This window comes from Lichenostomus cassidix, chromosome 2 (genome assembly GCF_008360975.1).
Source record: "Lichenostomus cassidix isolate B80296 chromosome 2, HeHo_3.0, whole genome shotgun sequence".
Lineage (NCBI taxonomy): Eukaryota > Metazoa > Chordata > Aves > Passeriformes > Meliphagidae > Lichenostomus > Lichenostomus cassidix.
In genome coordinates this window covers 145,431,597-145,448,584 of record NC_139482.1, presented here as the reverse complement: position 1 = coordinate 145,448,584, position 16,988 = coordinate 145,431,597, and the positions used below count along the sequence as shown (strand labels likewise).

The 16,988-nt window shown below is 39.9% G+C and overlaps 1 long non-coding RNA gene across 1 annotated transcript; it reads left to right on the top strand.

Moving 5' to 3' along the window:
* The first annotated feature begins 508 nt into the window (after window positions 1-508).
* On the top strand, window positions 509-3,406 carry LOC146442461 (uncharacterized). The gene is made up of 3 exons (XR_014849609.1): window positions 509-685; window positions 1,214-1,348; window positions 3,325-3,406. It is a non-coding gene; the product is annotated as an uncharacterized LOC146442461 (long non-coding RNA).
* The last annotated feature ends 13,582 nt before the right edge of the window (window positions 3,407-16,988 follow it).

Sequence of the window (16,988 nt, the reverse complement as noted above, 5' to 3'; positions counted from 1 at the left end):
GACACTTCCAGGGATGGGCTAGCGTCATCCAGTGTCTCACCACCCTCATAGTGAACACTTTCTTCCTAATACCCAGCCTAAATTTCCCCTCTTTCAGTTCGTACCAATTACTCCTTGTCCTAAGAATTCTTGACAAAAAGTTCCTCTCTGGCTTCCCTGTAGCCCTTTCAGATCCTGTAAAGATGCTGGGAGTTCTCCACAGAACATTCTCTTCTCCAGGCTGAACAGCCCCAGCTTTCTCAGCCTGTATTTTCAGGAGAGTTTTTCCAGTCCTCTTATCAACTTCACTGTTTTCCTCTGGACTTGCTCCAACAGTTTCCATGTGCTTCTTATATTAGGGGAACTAGAACTGTCTACAGCACTCCAGGTGGGATCTCACGATGACATGGTGGAGTGGGAGAATCCACTCCCCCCACGGGCTGCCCACACTCCTTTTGATGCAGCCCTGGATTTGGTTTGCTTTCATAAGAAACACACAAGAAGGTGTTTCACAAGAAGCACAAGACTGGTTTTCTTCACCTTGCCATCTCAGATCCACTGCTTGTAAAATGGTATGTTGATTTTGTTCATCAGCATGGGGTACTGGGACTGAGAAACAAAAAGCCTCCACCTGCCATTATTTACCCCTTCTGATATAACCAGAGCAAAAGATAATGCCTGAAATTTGCAGCATCATGGCTTTCAGGTGAGTCACCATCAGGTGAATCTATTCTGTCATCTCTGGAGGAGTCAGCAAGATGGGAAAGCTGTACTGTTCTCAGCCATTACCTCATTGTTTTCTTTCTTTTCAACCATGTGCTGCCTTCAATCTCTTGGCTCTTCATATGTCAAGAGCAGGAAGCAAGTGGGCTGTAGGATTTTCCTTTCAGCATTGTTCAGGCAATGACAGGATGCAGCACAGATGGAATGAGCTTGTTTATACTGAGTGTGCTGGAGTTATTGATAAAGGACAGCTTCATCCCTGCCTGAACAACACCCTCTGTCCTGGCATCTTGAACAGGTGCCATGAGCTTCACTCCAAGATTAGCCATAACCTGAAGGTAAACAAACTTTTTGGAACACAATCATTTTGAAAAATTCTGGGTTTTGTTGGTTTTTTCTCCCAATTTTTAACGCCATTTATTCTTTAAACTATTTTTTGTCCCCTATATGAAACTGAGATAACAGTGTTGTATCTTGCTTAGTAAGAGATTCTGTCTTACCCATACTGCAGGTTTCAAAAATTAGGGTTTTCCTAGAGATTTCCATATCCAAATAATGCCAGAATCACCATGGAACTGTACTCAGTGATGACCTCTAGTCCTCTCAGCCAGGAACCTCTTCTGAATTCCAAGCAAGAGTCAATCAGGTAAGCTCTTATAAAGCAACTTTTAAATCGTATTGTTACCACTTTTTATCCCACCTATGCCTTTATACAAAAACCCTGTGTGAGAGACCCTTTTATTTCTGCATGTAGATTACAAAAAATACTGTTTTCATAGAATTGGGTTGAAAAGATTTTCCTCATACACAGACTCACACCTTGAAAATGCCTCTCCTGTTCTCAAGAGCAGACAGAATAGCAAGTGTAACAGACCTATGGAATCATATAGTTGGAAAAATCCTCTGAGAATCATTAAGTCCAAATGTCCAGTCAGCACTAATAAGTCACCACTAAAACAAGGCTCTAAGTACCACTTCTACATGTCTTTGAAATATCTCCAAAGATGGTGATTCCACCACTTCCCTGGGCAGAGTGTTCTGATATTTGATAAACCTTTCAGTGAAGAAATTTTATTATAATATACATTCCAAGATGCCCTGGCACAACTAGATGTCATTTCCTATTGCCCTATTACTTATTATTTGGGAGAAGAGACCAATCCTCATCAGAAGGACTTACAGGAAAAGACACAGACAACAAGCCAGAAAATATTGTCATTCTAGTCCATAAAATCATAATAATATTTTATCTTATATACTGCATCATTTCTCACCCTTATATGAAAAAAATATGTATTAGGACTAGAAGAAATGCAAAAAGAAACAAAATACTAAGGAGGTGGACCATTTTCTATATGGGCAGATACTAAACAGAAAATTTGTTTGTCTGGAAAAAAAGAAGATGGGGAAACATGATAGAGAAATATATAATTTTTGAAAATTTCGGAGAAAGGAGAAAGGCAGTTGTCATGCATTTTTTCTCACAACCTAAAAATAAGAGGGAGTAGAGACATAAGTCATATGAGGAGCTGCTGAGGGAGCTGGAGTTGTGTGCCCTGGAGAAAAGGAGGCTCAGGGGAGATCTTGTCATGCTCTACAACTGCCTGGGAGGAGGTTGTAACTAGGTGGGGATCAGGCTCTTCTCCCAGGTAGCAAGGATGAGAGTTCATAGACTCCAGCTGGGTGAGAGGAAGCTCATTCTGGACATCAGGAAAAAGTTCTCACTGGGAGATTGGTTAAGCATTAGAAGTGGCTGCCTAGGGAAGTGGTGGAGTCACCATTCCTGGAGGAGTTTAAGATATGACTGTATGTAGCACTCAGTGCTGTGGTTTAGTTAAGGTGGTGATCAGTCAAAGGTCAGACTCAGTGATCTTGGAGGTCTTTTCCAGCCTTAATGATTGTATGATTCTTAGATAAGATAATAAAGAATTTAGACTTTCATGGAGAGCACAAGGACACAGTGGAACTCACAGAAACACAATTTCAGAAATGTCAAAATGTGATTTGACAATTCTTGGGAACAAAGTCTACCAACACTTTAAACATAACTATACAGATGCAGTGTTCAGACAGAGAACTACCTGAAATGCTGGTTCCTGGTATTTAGGATGTTGTAGCAGGAGAACTGTCACCCTTGCCTTTTCTTGTCTTTCTTTCAGCAGCTGTCAGGAACAGCTTACTGTGTTAACCAGTTAGTCTCAGTAAGACTCTTTGGTTCAGAGTGAACAGTAATCACATCAGTGATTACATCCGTACCACTAAACTAATAATGGCATTGAAATATAATACTTGATGCTACTTGCTGTCATAGAAGAATTGTTAAAGAAGGAGAAATTCAGGAGAGGATCTTTTCCACCCACACCTTTACATGATAGCTACTTAAATCACTGCATCTTGATTAGGGAATGACTGCACAACCTGAAGTCAAGGAAACACAGAGAGCGAGTTAAGAAATAAAGCTTTATTTCCTAGAAATCCATGTCCACATGTTCTCAGTCTTTGTAGGATTTCTGCTGTGCAGCTGGCTGAAGCCCTGCTGAGTTGTGTCAGGGCTTTGCAATGCAGCAGCCCTGCCTTTGCTCACCCCCTTCATCTATCAGTTTGTTCTGTTTGTTAATTAAGCAGAGGCATGGACAGAGAGGGCTTTTTAAAGATCCCTGAAAATGACACTCACCACATGAGTAATATATAAGACGAATAGGAAAGACAACAGTTTCACCCCAGTCCTTTCCCTGGGAGCAAAGCTCCTAAGAGGAGACTTGAAGGAGCTTTCCCATGATACCTGGAAAACATGACAGGCATATGTGCTTTCTCACAGTTGCCAAGTCTAAGCTAATAAGACCTGCTGAGAAGTCCAATAATAATTCTGTATCTCTCCAGCACAAAAAGCACTGACAGATCCACACAACAAAACTGGTGTTAGCTCTTCACTCTCCTTTCTGCAGCCAGAATGGGAAAAAAGTTTCAAAAACAAGACTGAGACCATGAAAGAAAGAACAACCTGCTGTTCTCTTTGGAAGACAAGTGGAGAACAGGCACAGGAAAATGAATAGAAGCCCAGATGCCCTGGTCAGACATGCTGCTAACACTGGAGAATAGGTAGAATATTATTCAGTACACTCTCCCCTTTGCCCATGGGGCCCTCACAGCTTACATGATAAAGAAAAGTATTTAACCTTTGTTATGCCTTGCTTGACATAACAAGGAGGAAAAGAAGGGACAGAGGTCACCTGGCCTGCGTAGTGGGGCATTTAACAAACCATTAGCAGACCTGTTGAAGGGATGTGTTCCTGTCAGCAAACATGGTTCCTGCCTTCTGTGAGGATCCAAACTCTGCCAAAGTCAAGAATATACTAAAGACAATATAAATATTTCCATGTGTTCCCTGTGTTCTGGAGATTTCCATTTTCATAATTAACATAAGACAAAGAAACAGTTGTGGTGGTAATAAAGGAAATAAAAAGTGATTTTTGCTTCCCCATCCTCTTGCTGAACAGATTTTTACTATTCCTTGCTTCTTTCTGTTCCAAGTGCTGGCATCTCTGTAGAGCTTCTGCTTTGAATCATTTTTGGGAATAAACAGAGGAAGCTGAAGTGTCTCAGAGAAATGAACATGGTATAACAAAATAACAGCAGTTAATGGCATTAGCAAAAGCAACAGTCTTACCAAATTTTCACTTCTCCCCAGCAGGATCACGAAATTTAAAAACTCAATGGAATCTCATGTATAGACTAACTGAGGAAAGGGGATATATATGGACTTCATATAGTTCAATTTAAAGAAAAATCAACTATGTATGATCAGAATCCATATTCTTTGGATTTTTTCCAAGATATTTCAATCTTGAAAGGGAAATCAAAATTTTACAAGGTTCCTACATATATTTGAGTTTACTCTGAGTGTATTAAGTCAGAGGTCAGATGCTGAGGTTTTCTGCATTAGTAGACATGAGAGAATGACTCAGAAGAGCTCTTCAAAGTCTACTCACTGAGACACAAAGAAGGAAACAAGTGAAAACTTCCATCTTGAAAAAATTCAGGGAAGAAATCTGCTGTGTCTTATTGTTACCCAAGTTGCTTCTATTCTGTTAATTTTACTTTTTCCCTCTTAAAAGAGTGATAAAATAGGCCCCTTAATTGTATGCTGTGAATCCTACCCTGAGAAAGAATTGAGCCTGACAGGTTGGGTTCATAATTCAAAATAATTATTCTGATGCAAACATGGGAGCTAGCACCTACTCTGCTTTCCAAAGGCTACAATGTAGAGCTGAGGTATACCATAAAGTGGGAAGGTTGAGCAAAACACTTAACAGACTTCAAGTGTCATAAAGAATCCCAAGGCTATAAAACTTAAAACTTGTATCCATAGACAGGGAACAGAATTACTTTTTCTATTCCCAAACATTTCTCTAAGTTGAGGTAGCAGATGTAGGTACAACATCTTAGAGCAACTAATCAGAGAGATACACTTATACTTGCATGCAATTTTGTGTAAAATCCTTTAAAACAGATAACTAACCACTTGTCTTTAATGGCGACTGCTTGGATAACTTAATTGGTTGAAGCTGAAAGAGGGTAGATTTCAATTAGATATTAAAAAGAAATTCTTTACTATGAGGGTGGTGAGACACTGGAGCAGGTTTCCCAAATAGGCTGTGGCTGCTCCATCCCTGGAAGTGTTCAAGCCAGGCTGGATGGGACCCTGAGCAACCTGGTCTGGGGGAACATGTCCCTGTCCATGGCAGGGGGGTTGGAACAAGCTGACCTTTTAAAGTTCCTTCCAACCCAAGCTAATATGACTGTATGATTTGATTTCCTACTGGAAAAATTACCTTCCTCCCCAATAAAAGACTGCATATGCTTATTGATTCCTAAGGCAGGGAAATTCTCCTGGTTTTTGTGAGAAGTGTGGGGCTTAATTCAGTGGGGCAGTCTTGTATTTGGTTTAAAAGACTGATACTCCAAATGGAGGAGGGAGATCAAAGACAGCAAGATGAGTGTTTATTGAGCAGCTGCCCCCAAATCACTCAATGCATGTTGAGTTTGAGGATTTTGAATTCCCTTTTAGATGTAGGCTTAGCCTCTGCTGCAGAGACACCTAAGCAAGATGGAGCACATATTTAGTTCAGCAATGGAAGACAAGAAATGGTCTTGCAGGACAGGCAAGGACAAATCTCAGTCACTATATGGGGAATAAAGGCAGCCCTATAACATGAGGGCATTGAGGGATAGAATTTATATTTATACATTATAATTTTAAATATGTTCCTAAAGTAATGTACTTCTTCCATCTGTATTTGGAGGCACTTGAATTCATAAATGTGACTATTTTCAGTGCCAAACATCTCACGAGCCCGCAAACTCTATCTCTGAGCAAGTGGAGGAGCACTTCTTCTTTCTTTTGCTGTGTAGTATGTTGAGCAGTTCAACATCTGATTAACAAACAAGCTTAACTGGGATTAGGAAATTAGGCATTTGTCCCCTAATTTTTCTTCTCTGGGAGTTTATTGTGAAAAGCGTTTCCAGAGAATAACTGACATATCAGAAAAAATCAATTTATAAAAAGAAAATTACAGCTGAGAAAATTCCACAGTGCTGTAAAATCTCCTGATCGTCACATGTCTGCCTGGCCCTTGGAAGACTTGGCTTCAACTCTTTCATCAGGAGGGACCTCAAACCTGTACCCTCCTGGCAAATGCCCTGGCTCCCAGGAGCAGGGTAGGCTGGGGGAAAGGCAGTGAAATTCCCCCTGCCATGGACAGAGATATCTTCCCCTAGACCTGGAGCTCAGAGCTCCATCCAACTTGGCCTTGAAGTAAGTTAGGGAAGGGAGAGAGCTGACATTTTTTGTATCCATTTCTGAAAAGGGAAGGAGGTTGGAACACCTAATCTACTCTGCAGAAGTAAAGAAAATTAACCAAAACCTGTTTCCCACAAAACCGTGGTGTAAATCCATGGAGCAAGACTTCTCACACAAGAGCAGGATGGTCTCATCTGTGTTGTCTACTGAGAGCATTCACAGGCTTATGCAATCCCTCTTGTCACATCCAGGATTCATCCAAAAGAATTTTAGATGTGCTTGTCAAAACTATTTCAGGGAAAACAGTAGCAGTTAGATATGAGGGCTAAATTCTTGGTTGTGCTTGAGAACATTGCTTGGCCCAGTATGGTTTACCCTGCCTTGCCAAAGAGGATGAAACTCAGAGCGCCTTGCTCCCCAAGCAACACAAACCAAAATGTATAAAGTTTGAGAAACTCCATCAATAGGCCACAACAATGGGAAAATAAGGTTTATGGAATATATGTGTATTAGGATTTCTTTTATTGGAGGGAAAATATGGGTATGGAGGCATTAATTCCTAACCCAAAATTCTAGAAGCAGCAAGAAAAGAGAAATGTGAGTCAAAAAGAAGGCTCCTCCTCAAAGTTTATTATTTTATTTAGCTCTGTAGCTTTTTCAGCATTAAATCTCATTTGGCAAGGAGAAGTGCCTTCTCACAGATGTACATTTTATAACAGGCATTTCAAGGATCCAAGGACTAAAGGAAAACATTTCTGTCTTAAGTGCACTCATCTCTCAAATGACCAGTCAGCATATGTAGACAGAATATTCAGTTACTGTAATTTAGTACACTAGAACAGAGAGTACTGAGAAGCAGAAGTCAATAAGAATATTTAATAAACAGGAGCAGAACAGGAAGACTACACTGAATTATCGCCAACTTGTTATCCTTACGGGTCCTATTCTATCCAATTTACTCTCCTTAAAAACTAATTTTCCTTTATTTCAGTCAGGCACTCAACCTTCTCCACCATTCACAACAATTGCCTCTTCAGAAAACAGACAGGGGAAATATAGAAAAACATAGTCAGGCTGAGGAGGAATAATGTAATGAAGCAAAGAATGCAATTGCAGAAGTGGAGAAAGAGCCACTTATTCTTACATCAAGGGCTGCTGGTGGAAGTTTTCTGGGGCTCTGCATTTTGCACAGTTTATTAATGGTTTCATAGCAAAGTTACCTACCTCATCCCTTTCCTATTTGGTGGTTGTTGTTGTTGTTGTAACTGACCTTTCTTTAAGCAGATTGCTATTGTGCTAATAGCTTTTATCAGGGAAAGACCAGAAAAGACAATTAAAAATTTAAAAAAAAAAAAAGGAAAAATTAAACTATTCATGCAAAAAAAAAAATTTTGGGTCCATCCTGTGAGCTCACTACCACAGTGCCAGGCTTACTCAGCTCCTTGACTTCCATGTTCTCCCCAGGGACTCAACGTTCATAACAGATGAGAACAAGCGAACTTATCAGTAATTGCAGTGGGGATTTCTGATCTCACTGACAGCATGGGGGGTCATGAAACAGACCTTAGGACCAATCTGTTAAGTCTGTGGTTGGGTTAGAAAAGCTGACAAAAGTACTGTGAATTCAACAACTCTTCATCTCTTAGATGCCTGACTTGCTTCCCCTGTGGAATTGCTCACCTCTGCCTTGGGAGGCTGTTCAAACATCTGTGCTGCAAAAAACAGCCCTGCAAGGTTGAAACACCATACAGAAACATCAGAGCAACATTCCTTTGCTCACCTAAAGACCCAGCCAGAAAGGTCGGGTTTGCTGCTGCTCTGAGAGTGTTCAGCAAATGTGACCACTGACATGTACTTACCCTCCACAGCACATTATATATATTCAGGAAAAAAAAATGTTTTATGCAAAAAGTAAGTCAGACCCAGGATTTAAAGTAGCTGCTTAAAAATGAGTGGGTCAGCCATGCATTTGAACCCACATTAAGGAACTGCATGGACAAATATGAATTTTTACTGACAACTGTCACTGAATTAATTTGAATGGCTATAAACCAGAGGCTGAAAAATGTGTTAAGGAATTTTCTTATAGATTTATATAGGATGGGCTTCCCCTCAAAGCTGACTCCTGGTCACCTTAGAGAGTAAAAGGAATTTGTCTGTGAAAGAGAAGTACCATGTTCTAGTCCTGTGTGTTGAGTAGATACTAATGAATCCTAATTGTGCTATCCCAAGTAGTCCTCTAAGGAATGAGCCCCAAGGTGGGAATGTGTCAATACAGCTGTGCTGTTACATCTGTGGAAAGAAGGACTGGATTTCTGAGTGCCTTGTCAGAAATAGATGTTCAGTGTCAAGGTTTTCTGCCTGGTGGGACAAGTTTTATGTAATCAAGTAAATACATAAAATGGGGCATTTCAGAGGTTGCAGCCTTTCCCCCTTGCTATCCATTCTTCTTCCATAGTAAGAAATAATCCCAGGACTCCATGGTAAAGAAAGCACAGACAACTCTCCCTTCTACATTAGCTGACATTACCTGAAACCTCATGACCTGCCAGTCACCTACCAGCAATAAAGGCATTTTGCAAAGTGAGTTTGAGAATATTATATACTCTGGGCTAAATGTCAGAAGAGTGTTGTGCATCGTGAGAATTACTGTGGCATAGAGGGTGGGGATTTAATTATTCATAAGTAGCTTTTAAAAAGATCTAGCCACTTCTGCCTGCAGTAGATCAGGGAAGAAGTCCACAGCCTCAAGATGAGAAGGCAAGAACTTCCAAAGGAGAGATCCCAGGGCAGCCCTGAGTTTCTATATGTGCTCAAGGAGAAATGTGAAATCCTGTGTGATGCAGATGGAGACTATCCATTTGCCTTGGTGTGTAGGGAGAGATGAGGACTGAGATGAAAAATGTGTGTGATAACAAAACCTCTACTTTCCCCTGACTCACTCCAGCTCCCCATGCTGAGCTTTCCTTGCACAGTTAATGTGTTTTGTTATTGGTTTTCTTCACCCACACTCTCCCTTCTATGTCTCTTTCTCTCTTTCTTCGCCTTTTTTACCAAACAGAGCATTTCCCATTATTTTTCCCTGAGTTCTCACAGAGGTTTTTGTAACCTGTTGCCCTGACTGACCTGAGCTGGAAAGTGAGCTTTGCAATACTTCACAACACTGACAGGGAGAAGTGGGTGAACCCAGCTCACACCAAATTGCACTTTCAACCCAAGAGCAAACTTATCACAGATTAATTTTTTTCTTTCTCCAACCTCTGCCTTTTTATTAACTCTGGTCAAAATCCCATCCATGCACAAGCCAGTCCAACTGCAATGTAACACTGAGGTGCACCTGCTGATATCCAAGACAATGGCAAACTGCAGTTTTGCTGTAAAGGGAACACTCATCTTTTGTGGTTCAAGGCTTTGTTTGACGCCAGTGAAGCCAGCTTCAGAAAAAAAAGTCAGCCTTATGGATCTGAAATTTACCCTTGCACTGCGATAATCATCAGCACTGACAATTTTCTCAATGGTTTGTTGTGGGAATAAATAAATCCAGACATAATAGTACAAGACAGTTATTGGTTAAAGAGCATCTGCTCTAAATACATAACCCTTATTACCTCTAATAGGACATACACATGCACACATGATTATGGGGAGGATACATCATGCCAGGACCAACAGGTTTCATCTGCTGTTGTCAGGGTTGAAGCTTTTCAAATTTAGTTGTAATAGGACAGAGTTCTCCACAGAGAAGAAAGCAGCCCAGCTGTCTGTGTCCCAGCATTTTCTTGTAAGAGGATATGTAACAGGGATTTTTGGGCTGTGCTCAGTGGGATCTGGGATATTTTTTTGGCCAAAAAGATCAATAAATTACATATTATCAGTCATTCTATAAGTGGAGCAAAGAGCAGCTATGCTTATCTTTACAAAAAAAGCATCTGTATCATACAGAGACCTACTCTCCCATGTCTTATCACTACTGTCTTAGGAGAGGAAAAATCCAAGTCTCTTCACACAAAACAGGAAGGAAAGAAATTTCTCATAAGCTAGTCTTTAAGCAACACTATGGCTCCATTCACTACCAGTGGGATTAATGGAAAAAACAAATCCTTAGGTTTCAGGCAGATTAGGATTTGGTGTGTACTAAAGTCACCTAATATGCAAAAGAGAGATTTTTTTACCGTTTTGAGAAATCCACTTTGAAAAGTCTGCCATATTTCAACTTGCTGGGTGTAATTGGCTGCACCTCCAGCCTGAGGTATTTGCTGCCACCTCAGCTCTGCAGAATAGTCACTCACAGCACTTGACAGACATAATGATGGGCATGACAGGTTTCATTTTATAAATATTATATTGAGAAGGAGGAAAATCTCACCTGGATTTTGAAACCCCTTCACTGACAAATGCTTTACAGGCAGAAAAGTTGTGTGTCTTTCCTTGTTGAGGTTCAAAGCTTTCAATTTTTAATTTTTTTTTCCTTTCTGATTTGATCTTTAGGATTTGGGGATTGTTCTAGAAAAAAACCTTTTTTTTTTCTAGAGGAGGATTCTACTGTCACGTTCCAGACAGCAATGAAACACCTTGAGTTGCTTGTGAAAAGGCAAGTTAAATAGTGCTCTGCCTCTGACTACCTCTGCTTTGAAATACTGACCTAAATTGAAGAATGCAAAAAAAGGAGAGAAATAGCCATCGGTGAATATCAGAAACTTGAGCAGTTGTTTGTACCATGATAAAGCTGTCAAAATAATGACTTTGATAATATCTAGCCTTTTATTCTCATATCATACTTTTTCACATTTAGGAGACAGAGAGAGACTGTAATTCTGTGGCTTTACTTACCTAAAGATCTTGAACTTTGTTTTAAGCTGTAGTGAAGGGAAACTAAATTCAGTTAAAAGTCTGCCATCAGAGAATGAGGATTACAGCACATTTAATCAATTCTGATATAACCAGACTAGATTGTAGGCCCCTTTCCTAATCCCACAAGGCTTTAGTTAAAACTTTTTCTGAGTCAGCATAAGGCATTGATGCTTTAACAAACAAGAAATGTTATCTCTTAACCTCCCAATAGCTGCATATGTCTGAAAGACTTTAATGATGGAGCAGCTCTGATGCTGAGTGCCCAAATTTTCTTGGGCAGTTGCCAGCACACTATTGTTTGAGCAAAAGAAAGACAGAGGCAGACAAACACACACAAAACAATGAGTTGGGCTTTTTGCAAACAATGATTTAACTGTGCACAAGTGGAAACATAAATGGTCTGCTAGCATAACAGACAACCTGACAGGTTTATATTGGATAGGAGCTGAGATTAGCTCTGAGGAAATACAGATAGATGCAAACAAATTCCAGCCAACTGTGCACTGCTCTATATTGATACAGACACATTTGCAAATTCATAAGCTTTATGAAGCCAGACACAGAATTATTATTGCTTCCTTGCAACAGAAAATAATAAATGCTAGTACACACAGGTACATAAAGCATAAACAAATGTGCTCTTTGGAGGGTTATATTCTGACTTCCTTATTATAATCCTTCATTTAAACAATAATTAACTGAGGAAAAACCTTTGTGTTGCACCAGTTTCTAGCTGTCTCCAGTTCTTATCCAGGTGAAGTCATCTTGAAAAATTATGAGCATTGTTTGCAACAGCATTAAGAGAGTGACTTCACTGCCACTCTCAGAAGGGGTTTAGCCTCTCAGCCTTAATGGTATTGCAGCTCCCACATAACCTCCAAGCTGCCAGTCCCTCTGAGCTGCATGGGCTCCAGGCTCCCTCTGTGATGCTCCATTCCATCAGCCCAAGCACTGCCTGCCTCTCTCACATGCAGCATTTCAACACCTCAGTAATATTTGCAAGGTCCTTTGAGGACTGACCACGAGTGATTGCCTTGAAAACACAGAAAGCCTTTTTCATTGTTCCAAAAAGAAAGCAGTTTCATAACACCCCTCCACCCAGCTTTCACACTAAAAATCCTGTTTCCAATTTTGTCTTTTTCCCATTGAGAAACTATTTAATAATCCAAATGAGAACGTTTTAATTTATAAGAGACTTCATTCTCTCCCCTAGGATGAAGATTTTCACTTTTAAGTATTTAGCAGATCAAAAGTGTTTCACTTCCACATGTGATGTGCTGTCCCATAAGGAACAATTTCATTTTTAAAATGTGATATAGCCCAGTCCCTGCCATGTTATTTTTCTCCACAGTGTGAAATCTGTGGGGTTTTACTCCCACTGAGGAAAGATTTACCTCTGAACTGGACAAATGGCAGTTCCGGACATACCAGTAACCCTTTCAGATTTAAACAAGCCACACTGACTAGTAAGGTGTTTTTAATGGTTCAGGGATTGGACTCAACCAGCATTTTACACTCATCTGTTCCTTCCAGAGAAGCAGCAAACCTTGATTTCCTCAGATATGCCCAAAATAACTCAATACCAGGCTGTTTTGGAGGTGAAAATAAGTTTCGAGTTCGGGTTCTTTTCGTTGCCTTTTCTCATTGTCCTATAAAAGAAAAGGATTATGTATTTAAACACAACCTTGAATACCTCTCAGAAGTTATTACCCATTTTTACCCTTGATTGCTCCCTAATAATCACAGAATGGTTTGTGTTGATAGGGACCTTAAAGATCACCTAGTATCAGCCCCCCTGGTTTCATTTGCCAGATGGTTTCCTCTTCTGTCTTCATATAGTTACAGGAAGGTGACAAGAACAACCCTTCTTCACCTGTGTGAATGTCTGAAACCATCTCTGGATGTCTACAGGTAATTAAGATTTGAGCTTGCTGCTTATGTAAAAGGCTTTCTCTGTTTTCATTTGTTTTCCCTAAAGAAGTCTTATAGCTTATGGCTGGATATGGAAAAAGACAGAGTATTAAAAAGGTTGAATATATCCAATACAATGAATGTAAGAATAAATGGTTCAATTTATTTTTCACAAATTAGCTTGGCTTCTAACAAATGACAATCAAAGAATTAGAACCAAAAAAAAAAAAAAAAGCCAATATGAGACAGAAACTGAAATAAATCTTTTAAAATCAGTAAAATCATATCGGCTTTTACCTACACAGTGCATTCAGGGGAAAAATGCAGAAAATTATAATATTCTCTCTCTATGTGGGTTTCACAATGCAATGTAAAAAGCCACATAGAATCATAGAATGTTTTGGGTTGAAAGGGACTTTAAAAATCCTCCTGTTCCAACTCCCCTGCCATGGGCAAGGACACCTAGACAGTTTGTTCAAAGGCCCATCCAGCCTAACCTTGAACTTTTCCAGGGTTGGGGCATCCACAGAGTCTCTGAGTAACTTGTGCCAGGGTCTCACCGTCCTCACAATGAAGAATTTCTTCCTGGAATCTAACCTAAACCTACCCTGAATAAATTCATTCCTCTTGTCCTGTCAAAAGTCCCACTCCAGTTGTCTTGTAATTCCTTTTAGGTACTGAAAAGTGCTTTCAGTTCTCTCTGGAGATTTCTCCTCTCCAGGCTCAACAACCCCAACTCTTGCAGCCTCACAGAAGAGGTGCTCCAGCCCTCTGAGCATCTTTATGGCCTCATCTGGACTTTCTCCAACAGGTCCCCATCTTTCATGTGCTGGGGAAACAGAGCTGGGTGCAACAGAAGGCAAAAGACAATGGAGAAGGAAAGGTGAGGATGATTCAGTGGCCCTTTCCAGAGCCTTTCACATAGTGTGGTAAGGATTTCCCCACTCCAATTTATTGTTTCAGTTCCTTGTGCAAAATCCACATTGCTTATGAGAAACCCCTCTGAGCAAAAACTAGAATTTGAGCTTTGACCAGGGAAAGTCTCATCTGCACCACACCACTCCAGACACACCTATTTCCAGAGGAAGAGAATGAGCTCCTTGGGGGTGAGAAGTCCATGATGGATCAAAGTCTCTCAGCCCCCAACAGAGCTCATGCAACAGAGCAGGGCAATGGTAGGGGAGGACATGACCAGGAATCCAGCAAGACACCCAACCCACTCCTGTTATTCAGCTGAGCTGCAATAAATCAGCAGCGACAAAAACTTCCCCAGTCTCTGCTGATCTGTTGGCTGCCTTGCTACACCTGAAGCTTTGTGTTTAATGAGTTTTCAGGTAACACTCTTGGAGAGTGAGCAAAGGCACATGAACTCCTTCAAAGGAGCACGCTAGAGGCAGTCTTTAATTACTACCCTGTTATTGCAGCTCACCCTCCATTTCAGGAATGGTTACTCCAAGCTCTGCTTTTCCCCCTTACACACATCCTAAATTAAAGTAAATCCAGAGAATCCAATCAGGTTAGTGTGTGCAATTTTGAGAAGAGTTCAGTCTGGTTTTATTGCTCTTCTTTTATTTTTTTTCCTTCTTAATTTTTAATTAGAGTGTAAAAAATGAAACCTGTTTTTTATTAAATCCTTATTTATGAAAATTGCTTCAAACTATGCACGGAAAAGCACTGCGTGATTGTTCATTTTACCATGGTTATAAATATTGTATTAAATTATATATGACACAGAGAATAGTCAGTAATTTTAAAAAGTAATTTATAAAAAAGGTAGGGTAGGCAATTGAGATGATAGAGAAGCATATGTATGGATAATGCCTGCATGTGCATACATAAACAAAAAAACCCCTACAAACCCAAGAAGTAGCACAGAAAATAAAAAATGGAACACTTCAAGAATAAAGCCTAAAACTAGATGCTCAGGCTTTCTTTTCCTATAGCATATGTATCATATAACATATCTAAAAAAAATCCACCCTGAAAGCACAACAGAGCCGAAGAATCAATAGATAAAACACATTGCACATATTGCTAATCAGAAATTTGAGAAGTAACATTCTTGTGCAGCTTATCTTTAGGTTCAGAGAGACAGTTACCCATGTGGAAAATGTGACATCCTAAGCACAATAAAGCAGGTGGAGGTGTGTGAATCAATGCAATGGTTGTTGCATGCACAAGGCTGGAAGATATTTAACAATCAGTTGTCTTCCAGGGCTGTCAGATCTTGGAGGATTTTTGCAGTTAGATTTTCATTTATGATTCTCCTAGTGCATAGTTCACCTTGCACTGAAAATTATACAATGATTGGGGGAAGGAGAAAAGCAAACCCCAAGATATATGCATTAAAAAGCAGCCACACCTGTAACACCTCTGTTGGTATCATTTTGATTTTTCCTGATAAATATATATGTAAGAGGCCTCTCTTTATGTTCAGTGCTACTGACCAAAACTGAGAGTCATTCGAGCAACTTGCAGTAATAAATACTTTGTGGGTTGTTTTCTTTGTGACCCATTACATTATAGTAATTTATAATTTTGCTGCCTCACATATCAGAAAAAAATCCTCAAAACTTTCTTTCCAGTATTTAGATGTCAGCTGTATACTGTGCTGTCAAAACTTACTTATCCCAACAGGACAAAAAGTTAAGAAATAAGTGACAAAGGACATAGGAAACCAGAGAATTAAAGTGAATCCCTCCTTTGAAGAAAACTGGAGGATGCTGCTGTTTCTGGATGCCACCTAGAAACACAGTTTCTAGTTGATATTAACCAACATAGCTAAAAAGACAAAGAAAGACAGAAAAATATGTGCAAAGCAGGCATTCAGGCAGCTCGACTTTTTTACCCAGGTTAGTGACAGACTTTATGCACGACCTTAGTAACATGAAAACATCACAAAGAACACATCAGTATTGAGCAGCCTCTCGAGGAAACCTTACCTACCGATTTTCTCTGTTCAGGAAGAGCTGCCTTCCCAAGCTTTCTGACATAAAATTTAGATATATAAGAAAAATCAAAACACCTCAGGTTTGTGGCTGATCACCTGGAGCCCTGGATATTAATGCCAATCATAGCAATCTTCTTTATATTTCTGTTCCCTCTTCTAAAATACAATGAGTGTTTCCTATCTCCCTGAGAGATGGAGATGCCTGTGAGGTGCTTAGGTATTACAGAATGGAGATCATACAAAAATAAAGGGGCTAGATCAGCTCACTTGAACCCTCAGGGCGGCTTTCAGGATCAGCACTTTCCAGTGATTTTCACTCCAAGGGACCTCAAGTCCTTCACAGGTCCCTCATTACACCCCAGTAATGCTGGAAAAGGAATAATTTTTCCCTGGGCATATTTAGAGATGTCAGTACATTTAATCTGTCTTTCCTACATTATCTCTACATCCTAGGCTGTCTCAGCACACAATATAGCTGTACTTGAATGTCTGTAAATCCATAAATCCTAGTAAATTCCTCAATTACAAATCCACATTAAAGCTACTCGCAAATCTCGTACTTGATTCTCCTTTCATTTTGCAGTGGTTTCTCCACCCATTAGACTCATTCCTTCTTCACTACTGTGAGATAAAAGAAGGTTTTCTTTTTCAGATCAGATCCTCTAGATGAAGAAATTTTTTTCTCCCTGAAAATTCATATTACCTGGAGTCATGTCAAGCAGCAGTGAGACACCAGTTCAGCACAAGAGACGAGTTATAGCATTGATGACCAAG